The following is a 14,921-nucleotide window of genomic DNA, read 5'->3' on the forward strand; positions in this document are numbered from 1 at the left end:
TGACCACAGCAGTTGAGTCCCATAGTGCTCAGAGCCATTTTTGAGCCAGCGCCCATGAAGCTAATGGCTCGCTTGAAGATTATTCGGAGTGTTAATTAGAAATTAAAAATCGATTTATTCAACCATTGTAATGCAAATAAATTATTATAATAGTTAATCTCATATCCGTGCCTGTGTAATTTACTACTTTTTAATCTCATTATGAAACTAGATAATTATACTGGTCCAGAAATGAAAAATTTCTGTCAGGTTTCTGGATAAAACAAATTGTATTCGTTGCGTTGTGCTTCACTGAACACGAAAACAGTACAAAACTATTTCGTTGTATCTAATTTTTGTAAAATAGGATTTTCTTTCAACTGCATTACCATTCGTAATACTAACTATTCAGTTTTTTTGTTTCCTGTATAAGGGATTCCATCTGTCTATATAGAAAATACTCTCAAATTTTCCTCTTTTCGAGATTTTCATCTGTAGGTAGTTTCTGAACTCTTCCTTTTGACTGCCCAGAAGTAGTATGATAACATATTTCGATTCTTTTTCACCTGATAACGCTTCTAAATTATAGCGATCTACTGTTGAAACCTCTCCCCGTGTTCATCATGAATATCACGGAGAGACTCTGGAATGAAATTGAAGTGGAAATGTAAGCAAAAATGGTTAAAATGGCTCTGAGCACTATGGGACTTAACATCTATGGTCATCAGTCCCCTAGAACTTAGAACTACTTAACCCTAACTAACCTAAGAACATCACACAACACCCAGCCATCACGAGGCAAAGAAAATCCCTGACCCCGCCGGGAATCGAACCCGGAATGTTAGCAGTGCTTTTAAGGGACATGTGATACTTCTTGTTTCGGAAATGTATCTACATATTCTCAACCAATTCCACATAATTTTCTTCTTTCTTTTTCCGAAGGAAATTGATAGTCACATCTTAAAAAGAGCACGATGCTTTTCTTCCCTTTTCGTCCGATAGTTCAGTGAAATGATCACTCTTCACGACTGTCCTAATTTGTGGGTCGATATATACACCTTCCTTCAGCTTAACATCTGATACATGAGGAAACATTTCGTGAAGGCACTCATAAGCGGCAGTCTCCCTATTCTGGGTCTTTACGGAAATCTTGACAAGACTGAGTTTGATGTGGAGTGAAAACAGCAGAATTTTCTCGCTGTCGGCAAGAGGATTAAACAATGAATACTTCTACTCTTGTTCTAGGTTGCCTCGCTTTCAGAATCTAATATTTCTCATGTCGGTTGCACGACTGTCCAACTCGCAAATGAAACACGAGAACTTAGTGTATCATAACTGCATGCCTAGGAGGAGCGCTACAGCCTTCAGATTAACACAGACATTCCACTTAGAGGCGGGGCACACGTTTTCCACTTATAGGTGGGTTACTGTAGACACTGCAGATCATGCTTCTATGCGTTGTTTGTCTGTTTCATCTGTGCAGCATGCACAACAGAAATATAGTTTTTCTCATTCCCATTATGGAGAAGCACATACTTCACACTCACCTTTGAGACTTCTATGAAAAGCCTCCATTCCCTGTGGGTGGTGTTCAGCTGCCAATGCTGCCAGTAACCCGTCAGTATTATTGCAGAAACAAATGGTTCCATCCATTGAAAAAGACTCTCTAATGACCTCATTGCCGACGGGATGTTAAACGCCAATCTCCTCCTTCCATTGAAAAAAAGTCTACAAATGCGTTGTGCTGCTGTCGACATGAGATGCTAACGCCAGTAGGAAATACACTCCTGGAAATTGAAATAAGAACACCGTGAATTCATTGTCCCAGGAAGGGGAAACTTTATTGACACATTCCTGGGGTCAGATACATCACATGATCACACTGACAGAACCACAGGCACATAGACACAGGCAACAGAGCATGCACAATGTCGCCACTAGTACAGTGCATATCCACCTTTCGCAGCAATGCAGGCTGCTATTCTCCCATGGAGACGATCGTAGAGATGCTGAATGTAGTCCTGTGGAACGGCTTGCCATGCCATTTCCACCTGGCGCCTCAGTTGGACCAGCGTTCGTGCTGGACGTGCAGACCGCGTGAGACAACGCTTCATCCAGTCCCAAACATGCTCAATGGGGGACAGATCCGGAGATCTTGCTGGCCAGGGTAGTTGACTTACACCTTCTAGAGCACGTTGGGTGGCACGGGATACATGCGGACGTGCATTGTCCTGTTGGAACAGCAAGTTCCCTTGCCGGTCTAGGAATGGTAGAACGATGGGTTCGATGACGGTTTGGATGTACCGTGCACTATTCAGTGTCCCCTCGACGATCACCAGAGGTGTACGGCCAGTGTAGGAGATCGCTCCCCACACCATGATGCCGGGTGTTGGCCCTGTGTGCCTCGGTCGTATGCAGTCCTGATTGTGGCGCTCACCTGCACGGCGCCAAACACGCATACGACCATCATTGGCACCAAGGCAGAAGCGATTCTCATCGCTGAAGACGACACGTCTCCATTCGTCCCTCCATTCACGCCTGTCGCGAAACCACTGGAGGCGGGATGCACGATGTTGGGGCGTGAGCGGAAGACGGCCTAACGGTGTGCGGGACCGTAGCCCAGCTTCATGGAGACGGTTGCGAATGGTCCTCGCCGGTACCCCAGGAGCAACAGTGTCTCTAATTTGCTGGGAAGTGGCGGTGCGGTCCCCTATGGCACTGCGTAGGATCCTACGGTCTTGGCGTGCATCCGTGCGTCGCTGCGGTCCGGTCCCAGGTCGACGGGCACGTGCACCTTCCGCCGACCACTGGCGACAACATCGATGTACCTCACGCCCCGCGTGTTGTGCAATTCGGCGGTACGTCCACCCGGCCTCCCGCATGCCCACTATACGCCCTCGGTCAAAGTCCGTCAACTGCACATACGGTTCACGTCCACGCTGTCGCGGCATGCTACCAGTGTTAAAGACTGCGATGGAGCTCCGTATGCCACGGCAAACTGGCTGACACTGACGGCGGCGGTGCACAAATGCTGCGCAGCTAGCGCCATTCGACGGTCAACATCGCGGTTCCTGGTGGGTCCTCTGTGCCGTGCGTGTGATCATTGCTTGTACAGCCCTCTCGCAGTGTCCGGAGCAAGTATGGTGGGTCTGACACACCGGTGTCAATGTGTTCTTTTTTCCATTTCCAGGAGTCTACATATCAATAATTCATACGGAAACCCAAAATTTCTACTTTAACCTTGTTAAGTTCAAGATCCCGAACAAAGTCATCGAATTCTTCCTGTGCAGGACGATGAATCTCTCATTATCTTCCTCTTGTATTTAAGGTTCATCAGGAGATGATAAACGTTCTTCTTCGTCTACAGTCCAGTCAACAGGCAGTTTAGGGCTGTGGAGGACGGGCCGAAATGCTAAGGGTAAGGTTCAAAATTTGGCAGTTTAAAGAATTCTCAGGATTAACGATCTACGGGTTCTATTGTAAATTTTATTCCTTTAATTTCCGTTTGTTTTAATATTACTAGATTGACTTCGTCCTTCTTTTATCAATCATTGTCAGCCCTTTTACTGATGGTGTTGCACAAAAATAACAGTCGTCAGTATGGTTCTTTAATTCTCGCCAAACCATGGGACTGCAGATCACATAGTTGTTTGCTTCCTGCTCAGCCACTATCTTAGATGCACAGCATAGGTATTACAGCTGAAATGCCGACCCCATGCTTTCTCCTGGTCAGCTGCTAAGCTTTGCGGACAATAGGCATGTAGCAAATACGAACCGCTCGCAAATGTGACATCGAGTGGAGGTAAGTTTGTATGGGGCCAAGCTGCTGAGGTCATCGGTCCCTAGGCTTACACACTACGTAATCCAACTTAAACTTATTTACGCTAAGGACAACACACACAGAAACACACAGTCATGCCCGAGGGAGGACTCGAACCTAGGACGGGGGAAGCCGCGTGAACCGCGACAAGGCACCCTGGACCGCAAGTCTACCCAACGCGGCTACAAATGTAACAGGAATTTTCACTACTGTCCAAACAGATCATGGCATTTTATTGCAAAATTTATAACTGGCCCAGAGGGAATGACACAAACTTGAAGTTAAAAAAGTTTTATGTATGTAATAAAAAAGAACATTGATGTCTCACGATAAGAGTAACTAACATAATATAATATCTCAGAAACTAGAAACAGTTAGTTATTCTTATTGCTTTTTTTAAAAATCAGCATACCGAATTTAGTTAATAGGTGCCACTTTTGTGTAGGAACTCAATGCATTGTTGACCATTGTCATAAAAGGTGGTTAAGTATGAAACGAGACAGGACAAATGGCTGGCAGCTTTTCAAACGAACTGGAACAATGTAGGAATGTTGCCTACTGACCTGAGCCCCTTACTACCAAGTAAAGGGTCTCAGTTTCAGTTATTCAGGTTATTTTGTGAGAACATCTTCGCCATAGCAAAAATAATCAAATTAAAAATAACCACTACACAATGAGGACTCTCATTTCAAGTTTGATTCGTCGTAACACATCTGAAATGTAACGTCCACTGTTCAAAGTGCCGTCTATGCGAATAAGAGTTGGCCGAGACGTGTAACCAATGGCACCCCATACCATCACGCCGGGTAATACGCCAGTATGGCGATGACGAATACACGCATCCAATGTGCGTTCACCGCGATGTCGCCAAACACGGATGCGACCCTCATGATGCCGTACACAGAACCTGGATTCATCCAAAAAAATGACGTTTTGCCATTCGTGCACTCAGGTTCGTCGTTGAGTACACCATCGCAGGCGCTCCCGTCTGTGATGCAGTGTCAATGGTAACCAGAGCCATGGTCTTGGAGCTAATAGACCATGCTGCTGCAAATGTTGTTGAACTGTTCGTGCAAATGGTTGTCGTTTAGCTAACATCCCCATGTGTTGACTCAGGGATCTAGACGTGGCTGCACAATCCGTTACAGCTATGCGGATAAGATGCCTGTCATCTCGACTGCTAGTGATACGAGGCCGTTGGCATCCAGCAGGGCGTTGCGCATTACCCTCCTGAACCCACCGATTCCATATTCTGCTAACAGTCATTGGATCTCGACCAACGAGAGCAGCAATGTCACGATACGATAAACCGCAATCGCGATAGGCTACAATACGACCTTTATCAAAGTCGGAAACGTGATGGAACTCATTTCTCCTCCTTACACGAGGCATCACAACAACGTTTCACCAGGCAACGCCGGTCAACTGCTGTTTGTGTATGGGGAATCCGTTGGAAACTTCTCTCATGTCAGCACGTTGTAGGTGTCGAAACCGGCCCCAACCTTGTGTGAATGCTCTGAAAAGCTAATCATTTGCATATCACATATTCTTCTTCCTGCCGGTTAAACATCGCGCCTGTAGCACGTCATCTTCGTGGTGTAGCAACTTTAATTTCCAGTAGTGTAGGTCGGGTCCTCTCGAAGTCTTAACGGAAGTAAGGGAACTCCGGAAAACCTAAATATGGATTAAAGGACAGGTATTTTAACAGCCGTCCTACCAGTTCCAATACCGTACGGCTGTGACATGTCGTTCGGTGCGTTGATGTCAGCTGAAGAAGAGCGCCGACCACGAAATGTAACGATCCAAAATGCACCTAATGTCTAACTGACTGCTGTGATCGACGCTTCAAGCATACTTCCTCTTAAACTATACTATAAGGGAGCAGTACTCTCTCCAAAACAAGAGTTGAGGTTTCACAGTTATGAAACTCCATATCTGATATAATGTACAATGTCGGTAAGACTGTCTTGATATCAGAATTTCTAGAGAATTTCTGTACTTATTTACAGTATATCAATGCAAAATAACAGCAGCATTACATGTTAGCGAGTGTGTGATTAGGGGTTAATACAAAACAATACAATACAGCTTATAAAAGACGGCAGTATTTGCTACACCGTGTTTAAGCCTCCAATAGAGCTCTCCATTTAAGAACTGTAGCCAATCTAATGCAGAACTAGTTGAATTGATAATATCTCTGAATGGTCCTGCGTACTTTCCACAACACATTTGAGGACAATGTTTTCCAGGGTGTTGCCGTCAACTAGAGAAGTTCTGATAGTTATATTCATACAGCATATCATGTAACAAACGTTATTCTCTGTGTTTCAGGTGAGGAATCACAGAAAGCTGCCATATACGTTTTCGCACCGCTGATAATTGTGTCTGGTGAATCTGAAGAGACTCCGTCAACTACGAGAAGAGTTCTCATTGCTATAGACGCGTGCTTCCATAACACTTACAGAAACAGTGTTAGGTAAGTTTCGTAATCCAACTATAATTACTCCAGATTCACTCGAAGATTTTCTTTAGAGTCCAAGTTATTGATCCCTCAAGCTCTAGGACACAGGACACTATAATTTTGTGCACAGACCTGCAACAAGAGGACGGTTTTGTATCATTCTATATAGTAAATTCTTCTTCTATATCTTTTCATACTGCAATATCATTCAGCCACTTTAGGGAGATCGGGTAAAACAAAATTATTTGCGTAGGCCCCTATGGTACTATTCTTAGTGTGGCGTCAATAAAGTTAAATAAAATAAAAGAGTGTGTGCTTCGCTGACTTCAGTATCACTGAATTTTATATTTACTTATTAATTTTAATTGACGCCACAGTAAAAATAATAACATATAGATAGATGTAAATAGTTTTATTTTATTTCAGGATAGATAGGTCGAAGCTATTAGTGCGTACACATGATACGAAAAAACAAAGCGGGTGTGTCGGCCTCTTACAATGAGTGACTCAGTTCGATGCTTATAAAAACGCTAATATATATATATTTATCGGAAATATTATCGACCTTGCACGTAATGCCGTGCGGCTGTGCTTGCCCCACAAGCAAGTAGAGGCACATGTGTGGGTCCATGCTTCTGCCTCAAAGTTTACACACTAGTAATCCCATTCCCACCCGTGTTCACACTGGGCGCCGGGTCGGTGTCTGCTTGAAGAAGAGGAGAGACCTGGTTTTTTTCGATTTTCGCACTGCGTAAAAATGATAAGAAGGGTAAGATTACCCATCATCGTCATTCGAGCTTATTTCTTCACCATTACCTTTACCTTCTTTGTGACAAAAGTAAACAGCTAATTTTCATTTTGTGCGACATTTTAGTTGTGTAACGTCTCTAATCCGATTTTGAATAAAGTATCTGGTTTAATAATATAATTTTTTCAGGTGTGGTAACATGGGGTATTAATGTATCAATGAACTGTTTACCTTTTTTATAATTCGGAACGGTAATCGCGGAATGACGCTATCTCTCAAGCTCGTGCACCTGATTTAAAAAACTTGTATAAACTTGTATTGAAAAAGTGTGATAGCGTGCAGTTTACTGTTCGCTGACATTACTGTAAGTGAAACGTAGCTAAGGTACAAACAAGATCCGTGAACGCAAGCAGTTGGAGTTGGTGCGTGTTTACTGCAGCGTCAAACACTTCACGACAGAAAAAAACAAATTAATCGTGAAGAATGCATACTTACTGCCGGACTACCGTGTGGTCCTATTAATCCGTGTTCAGAAAACTCCAAACACACATAAATTTTCCACTCGTCAACGACTGATTACACTGGCCATTATAATGCTGTGTTTTTACAATGGCCCCCACATTACGGCTTAGAAAACAAGCAGTTAATTCTCGTCTGCATCCTAGAATTACGTGGAATATAAATTTCGTATATAATACTAGAAGAGGAAAAAATAGATATAAGACGAGACTTTGCTATTGATTGAGTAGAATAACATCTTGTGATATTTTGTTGCTTTCTAGTTGGGCATGAAAAGCGGCAGATGCCAAAAATAGAAGTACATTTACAGAAGATTCTACGTTTAAATTGATTATTGATTAACTCACAAAGTTTTCTGTCGGAAGTTCTAGGTTTCGTATTTGTGGGAGAGTACCGCACCGAAATTTGTGAATAATTACGTCGTCTCCACTTTTTAAAGAATCGTGCACAACTCTTCACAGTTGTACTTATTTGTAGAAATTTTTATGATGAGACCAAGGCCAAGTGGAACTTTGTTTTAATGGACTTTTTCTTGGATCACCTTATCACAGGTTGCCAAATATTTTTAAATTCATCCATCTTGATGTTGTAGTGGAAAAAATAACGTGCAGGTTTAAAGTAGCTCCAAATACTCCAGGTCAAGTAAACGAGTTACAATCGATCGATGCAGCTGTATTATTGTATTCTCGTCCGGTTCAAACCAGTTTAAACGGTAAAAAGTGCGTTTTTGTATCCTTTTGACTAGTGGTCTTAGGGACAAAGGCCTTCCACTACTGTAAGAAAATGCAACACTTACAGCTGTCCTTACGATCTTATTTATAGTGTAGCTACCGGTTTCGTTGCTTCAATGCGCATTCTTCAGGCCGCAATTGATGCTGCAGGGGTTAACACGACCCATATATACCTGCATCATGGCCAACGTAAGTGGTTTACGCAGACAATCTGCAAACTTTGGTGTGAGCACTCCAACCATCAACTGCCAACATAAAGGATCATGTTAACTCCTTCAGCATCAACTCCGGCCTGAACATGGCGCATTGAAGCGACGAAACCGGTAGCTACACAATAAATAAGATCATAAGGACGACTGTACTCTTTTTATTTCCTTACAAGTCAGAAGTGTGTGTCTTTGTTTTTGTTTCTATGTTGTGGTTTTTATTTCTCACTTGCTGACTGAACCGCACTGGCAAGAAAATTCCCACTCTTCAGCAGCTGACATACACGCCCGTAGACACATAGATGCAGCCACCTGCTGCTCACCACCTTCCAGTCTTAGCCGTGTTACAGAAAAATGACTGTTTCATTGGCATTATTTTGACAGTACAGAGACTCATCGAGTTTTGAACCCCAAAAAAGTAGGTTATGGACTCAACCCATGCATATTAATCAGTATTTAGCAATCTTTTGCGTTACATGAAGGACCAAAATCTTTTTTGGCAAAGGTTATTCATTATACGTAATGAACCGTAATACACCTCAGGATCTGCTGCAGAACATTCGATAAAAATTACAAAACAGAACCAATTTGTTTCGGAGTATAAATGCAGAAGAAAAATTGTGTATGTCGATAAAGTTTTTTTAAAAGTAAAACTTCACAAAGAATTCATTGTGTCCCATTCATCATACAGGCGGTCTTATAAGTTTTACAGGTATTTGCGTTTGCGTTTATTGCACTCCTCAGATTCTTCAGGCAATAACAAGTATCGTCAACTTGGATGATGTATCTGTGAGCCTTCCGCTGTATGTACATCATACCTTGCAAGTCATACAACGGTGTGTGGCGGAGGGTATTTCTGGTGACATCAACTGATACCCCTTCTCTGTTCCACTAGCGAATTGCACGTGAAATTTTCTCGTCGTGGTCATTTCTCTAGATGTATGTGGGAGGAAGTAATACGTTCTCTGACCCTTCATGGGAAGCATTGTATCGAAATTTTAATAGTAAACCGCTCTGTGATTCACAACGGTCGCCTTTTAACGTCTGCCACTGGAAATTTTGTAGCATCTCGGGAACGTTCTTGGGTTGACTAAACGATCCTGTGACGAAACGTGCCGCTCTTCTTTGGATCATTTCTTTCTCTGCTGTCAGGCCTACCCAGTAAGGATCCCAGACTGATGATTAGTACTGAAGAATCTGTCTAACAAGCGCCTTTTAAGTGGATGAGTTACGTTTCCTTAAGATGCATCCTATGAATCTCAGTATGGCATTTGCTCTTCCCACTATTTATTTTATATGGTTATTCCACTTGAGGTCGTTCTGGATAGTTACTCCTAGATATTTTACGGTAGATATTGTTTCCAGAAATTTGTCACGGGTGGGGTAAATTAAATTAGTGGATTTCTTTTTTTGTGTATTTTCAATGTGTTACATTTCATCAAAGCTAATTTATTCTCCTTTGTCCTAATATTCCTTGTTAAGTTTTATTTTCTATGATATGGTACTTGGCAACGATGTTGGTTCATCGACACAAGTTAAAAATTATCTTGTTCGATTTCTAAAAGATCTTATTCTTGTGACATAGAGAGATTGAAAAGGGAAAATTCTTGGGATAATTTCGCTGACTGGCTCTGTTTCCACTGACACGGAACAATGCGTAGATCATGGAATGAAGACATATTTTTAAAAATTCATGTGATGGCACCAAGGCCAAGTTAAGCTGCATTGTAATAGGTTTTTACCTCCCCACTTCGCCAAGTATTTTTCTCGTCTGGGTCTCTCCCTCTGAGGCGTTCCCTTTCGATTTCACCATTTTAGACGAATAATAATGATTATAGGATGTAAGAAAATACACCTGTTTGATTCCCTATTGCTACAGAACTATTAAAGTACATGGACTAAATACATGTCTATTGTACTTACAAATCTGAGAAACACACTTTGCGCGTACCATTACAGTAATTTTAATTCATCCCAATCGATTGTGAAATGTATAGGAACATCTTTATTTAAAAATAAGAAATTAACATGCTCTGTGTCACTTTTAATAACACGTTTACTCCTGGAACTGAATCTTGGCCCAACCGGCTCGGGATGTAAATGTGAAAATATTCTGAATGTCACCATGCTTTGTACAATACTTACGATATTTCAATATAGGGAAGAATATATCAACTCCCTTCTTGCTTACTAAATAACTGTTGAAGTCTTGGTGATTTCTGTTATTGCCACTTTCTATATGACTGCAAAATGTTAAATACTCGTGTATAATTCATTACACATATTTTATTAAATTGAGATACGAATATGATACCAGCAATTATGCTTGTAACATTACAACTTACACAGTACCAGTTTCATTTGCGATGTATCAAGTATTTTGACGTACATTTAAAGCTTAACGTTAGTTATTAGTAATGGCACACAGTTATAAACGACGCTGACGCATTTTCCTTTCTATTTCAACATGCGTCTGTCCATCACTGATTCTATAATATCGCTGGTTGATGACACTATGTATCGACTCAGGCTTCAGCTCCTACATAACCACTTTGTGTCCTGCCGGCCTTCTCTGGACTAAGTGAAGCTATTGCAACCTCCTTCAGAAGGCACGCCAGGTTGAAATGCCGTACGTTCCGCGATATCACATCCTTTCAAGTCTCTATCGCAAATAAAATTTATTTTCGTTGTGTAATTTATATATCGTCTCATATTTACATTTTTTGGCTATTAAATCTATAATAATTACACTTTACTACAAACGTATTATAAAATTATATCATACTCTGTAACTATTAGCTGTAAATGACGTTCGCGGGAGACAGCGTACTGCGACTGAGCTACGCGGCGTGGCGTTTGTAAGCAATGTTTATCGACGCTTTTTATTTGAAAGCATTTATCGTAATTTTTCATCACTGTTTCATTAGAAACAACGTTTCAAAAGATGCCCCTGTGATTTCTTCTTTCAGCATCGCGTGAGTTTTCGGGAACTTCGGAAATCACTCAGATATCTGCATACATGAAACTATTTCCAGCCGTTTACGGCAAGTTGGTAGGGCTTTTCTGGCAGAGTTGTGCTTCCCGTACCTACAGAAAAAGGAAGAGGAAGGAGATTTTGATGGTTTCGTCGTGTAGGGAGAGCTGTGCTCAACGCAAAATGGCGGACCACCCGGGAGGTCGGGAAGTGCCTCGTTATTTTTAATGAACAACATTATGGTAGACAAGACTCGTGCGGCGCCGTCTGCAAAACATCGGCTCAAAGAAGCAGTCCCGGCTCAGACACCACTTTACTCGCAGGTATTTCCAGCCCACGCACATCTGTGGCGACTTGCTTCAAACAGGGCAGGCGGAATCTCAGTCCGTCGCTTACACTATAATTTTTGCTGCAGTATTGCTCTGTAATTGTGCATATTTTCATTCCTTATAAATATTTACAAAATATTTTGCAGATACCTTTCCATAATACGTCAATGTTCAAATTAATGTGGACGTACCTGGTAATATATTGTGAAAGTTACATTAGTATATGCGAGCGTGGACTTCCTTTATCTCCATCAGTTAGCACGAAATTCCTCTGGGGCTGTGGCGGCGTTGTAATGCTAACCAACGTTCCAGTATTTTTTTAAATTTAATTAAAATCACGTGTACTATAATTTGCAAAGTTTTCTTTCTCTTATGATGAGCTGCGATCTATGAGAAGCGTATAAAAAGGCAAAAAGGAAGCGCAGACTTATCGGTAAGAGCATTAGCGTAGTATAAAACATTACTGTTCAAGGCTTGACTCGAGAAACAGCTAAAATGGAACATTTCTGTCGTGTTTACTAGTTTAAGAAAAATAAAGCACTTGCAGCCAAGATAAGCATCGTCGAAATACGTAAAAAAAAAAATTGATAATACACTGGTGATCCGTAGTACAACTCACCGTCAGCATCATGTACTTGGAGTTGCAGCGCTTTGTCGGAAGGTGTTGCTTCTTGCACGCAGTTTACAGCTGTGAGTTAGAAAACCAATGACAGATGTTTTAAAATTCTTCGTAAGCGTGAATCACTAGCGTTAATAATATAATAAAGTGCAGCTGGAATAATAAAATCTATTCCTTGGTAAAATACTAGCCACGATCTTAAAATGATGGAACATATAAAGGTGTTCACGACACACACTACACTAGGAAGGTCGTAGGAAGCAACATACCGATCAACGATAGAACCAAAACACAAAGTTAAGAAGGCACGAAAAACCTGGCATTGCTAATAACAGGCAATGCTGCACTCTTAAACGATCGGTGATGACGTGAGTGGTGCGTACCAATGGACAGGAAACCAACGAATGGGGATTAGAAAAATAAATTATGCAAGATCTGCAGTAGCCTGTCGCATGATGAAAAAGAGGCATTCGTGGGAATTCTTATTGTTCAGTTCCAATTTTGAAAGGTGGTATTTCTTCTAGCCATAGATGCTTCTTCTAAACAACCGACCTTTGGATATTATATGTACGACTTATTTGAAAAGCCATTCTACCAAAATGCTCGCCCAAGTTGCACATGGGTCCTGTCTTATACTGTAAAGAACTGTAAGGAATTAACGTTCGGCTAGTTGACAAATTTGTAACATGAATAACATTCCTTGTACATAGATGGTATATGGAAATTGGTAGGGCAGCTAATGGCATGTGCTAACGGCGAGTTGATTGTCAGCAGTGCTCCGCTGATGCAAATATTGACAACCAATTGCAGAAATTTCTTTACGTAAAGAAAAACAGCAGTGTGTTTCGTGAAGGCTAGCGAAGGAATCTACAGACTCCAGCTATCGATAAAAGTCGCGTCAACCAGTTATTGAGTACTGTTAGTAAGAGTGTACGACTTCCCCAGTAGGTTTAACAATATGTAGAAGTTGCCGAGAACCCGAGAAAATTATCATCCTACATAAAATCAGTAATCGCTGAGCTGGCTTCCATCCAGTCACTCTTCGACAAGTCTTTTGTGGCAATAGAGGACAAAAAAGGGAATTTGAACTTTAAATTTTGCGTCTAAAATATTATTCACGTAGCAGAATCGTACACACTTAAAATCGTTTGGCAGTCGAACCAACTCATTTCCCATATGCAGGTCATGGAGTAGGCGTCGCTGACGGAAAAATACAACTGGAAGGTCGAAAACAATACGTTGTCAGATCGGGATGGAGTCGCAGTTCGATTTTAGAGAGCAGTCTTAGGCACTGACCCGACACTTAAATTGCATTTATCGCATATCTCTCCCCCAATGGAAAGCCTCAAGTGACTGGTAAAAGGGCGGATGACTCCCGTAAGTAGGAAGGGTGAAGGAATGGGTCCCCAAACGTACACTCTAATACCCATACCGCCGGATTGCAGCAGAATTCTTGTACATTGTTCTATGTTCGAATATAGTCGGGAAAAGTTTGTATCCATTAATCAGGACAGACTTAGAAACAATTGCTTGCGCGAAACTCAGTTTGCCCTTTCTCACACGACATTCGGCGTTTGACACAACACCCCATTTCAGGTTTAATAAAACTCGGAGGTTACAGAATAGCTTCTGAGATATGTGACTGGCTCCAAGACTTGTTAACCAATAGAACCAGTACGTTGCTCTGAAAGGAGTGTTTAGACACAAGGAGTGCCCCCGGGAAGTGTGACTGGACCGCTTTTGTTCTCTGCCTAAATAATCTGAAAGGTAGGATGAGCACTATCTGAGGCGATTTGTTGATGAAGCTGTAGTGTGCGTATGATAGAGGATGACAGAATTTCTATTTGGTGTGATGAATTGCAGGTTGTTCTATGTGTAGAAAAAAATGTTAATTCAGATGAGTAGGAAAAATAACCCTTTTCTTTTCGAATACAGTATTTGTGGTGTGCTACTTGGCACAGTCATAACAGCTAAATATCTAGACGTAACGTTGCAAAGCGATATGAAATTTAATGAGAGATTGGTAGCACCGAAGGCGAATGGTGGAGTTCGCTTTACTAGAAGAATTTCTGGAAAATGTAGATCTATGAAACACATCGCGTACGGATACGACCTGTCCTTTAGTACTGGTCATGTGTATGGGATCCTCACCAGACAGGGTTAAAGAGAGATGCTGAAGCAATTCAGAGGTGTGCTCTTACATTTGTTACCGCTGGGTTCGATCAACACGAGAATGGTGAGGTGTTACTTCTCGAACTCAAACTGGAACAGCTGGAGAAAAAAAAAACTTTCGAGAAAAAAAACATTGAGAAATTGTAGAGAATCGGCATTTTAGCTGACTGCAGAGCGATTCTAAGGTCTCCAGTGTAGATTTCGCTTAAGGACCGCGAAGACAAAAGAAACTGGGGCTCACACGGAGGCATATAGATCATCTTTTTCTCTAATTACATTTAATAGTGCAACAAAAAGGGAATGGCTAATTGTAGTTCAAGATATCCTCCGCCATACACCGTTTGGTATCTTGTGGAGTATGTA

The sequence above is a fragment of the Schistocerca gregaria genome, chromosome 2 (genome assembly GCF_023897955.1).
Source record: "Schistocerca gregaria isolate iqSchGreg1 chromosome 2, iqSchGreg1.2, whole genome shotgun sequence".
Classification (NCBI taxonomy): domain Eukaryota; kingdom Metazoa; phylum Arthropoda; class Insecta; order Orthoptera; family Acrididae; genus Schistocerca; species Schistocerca gregaria.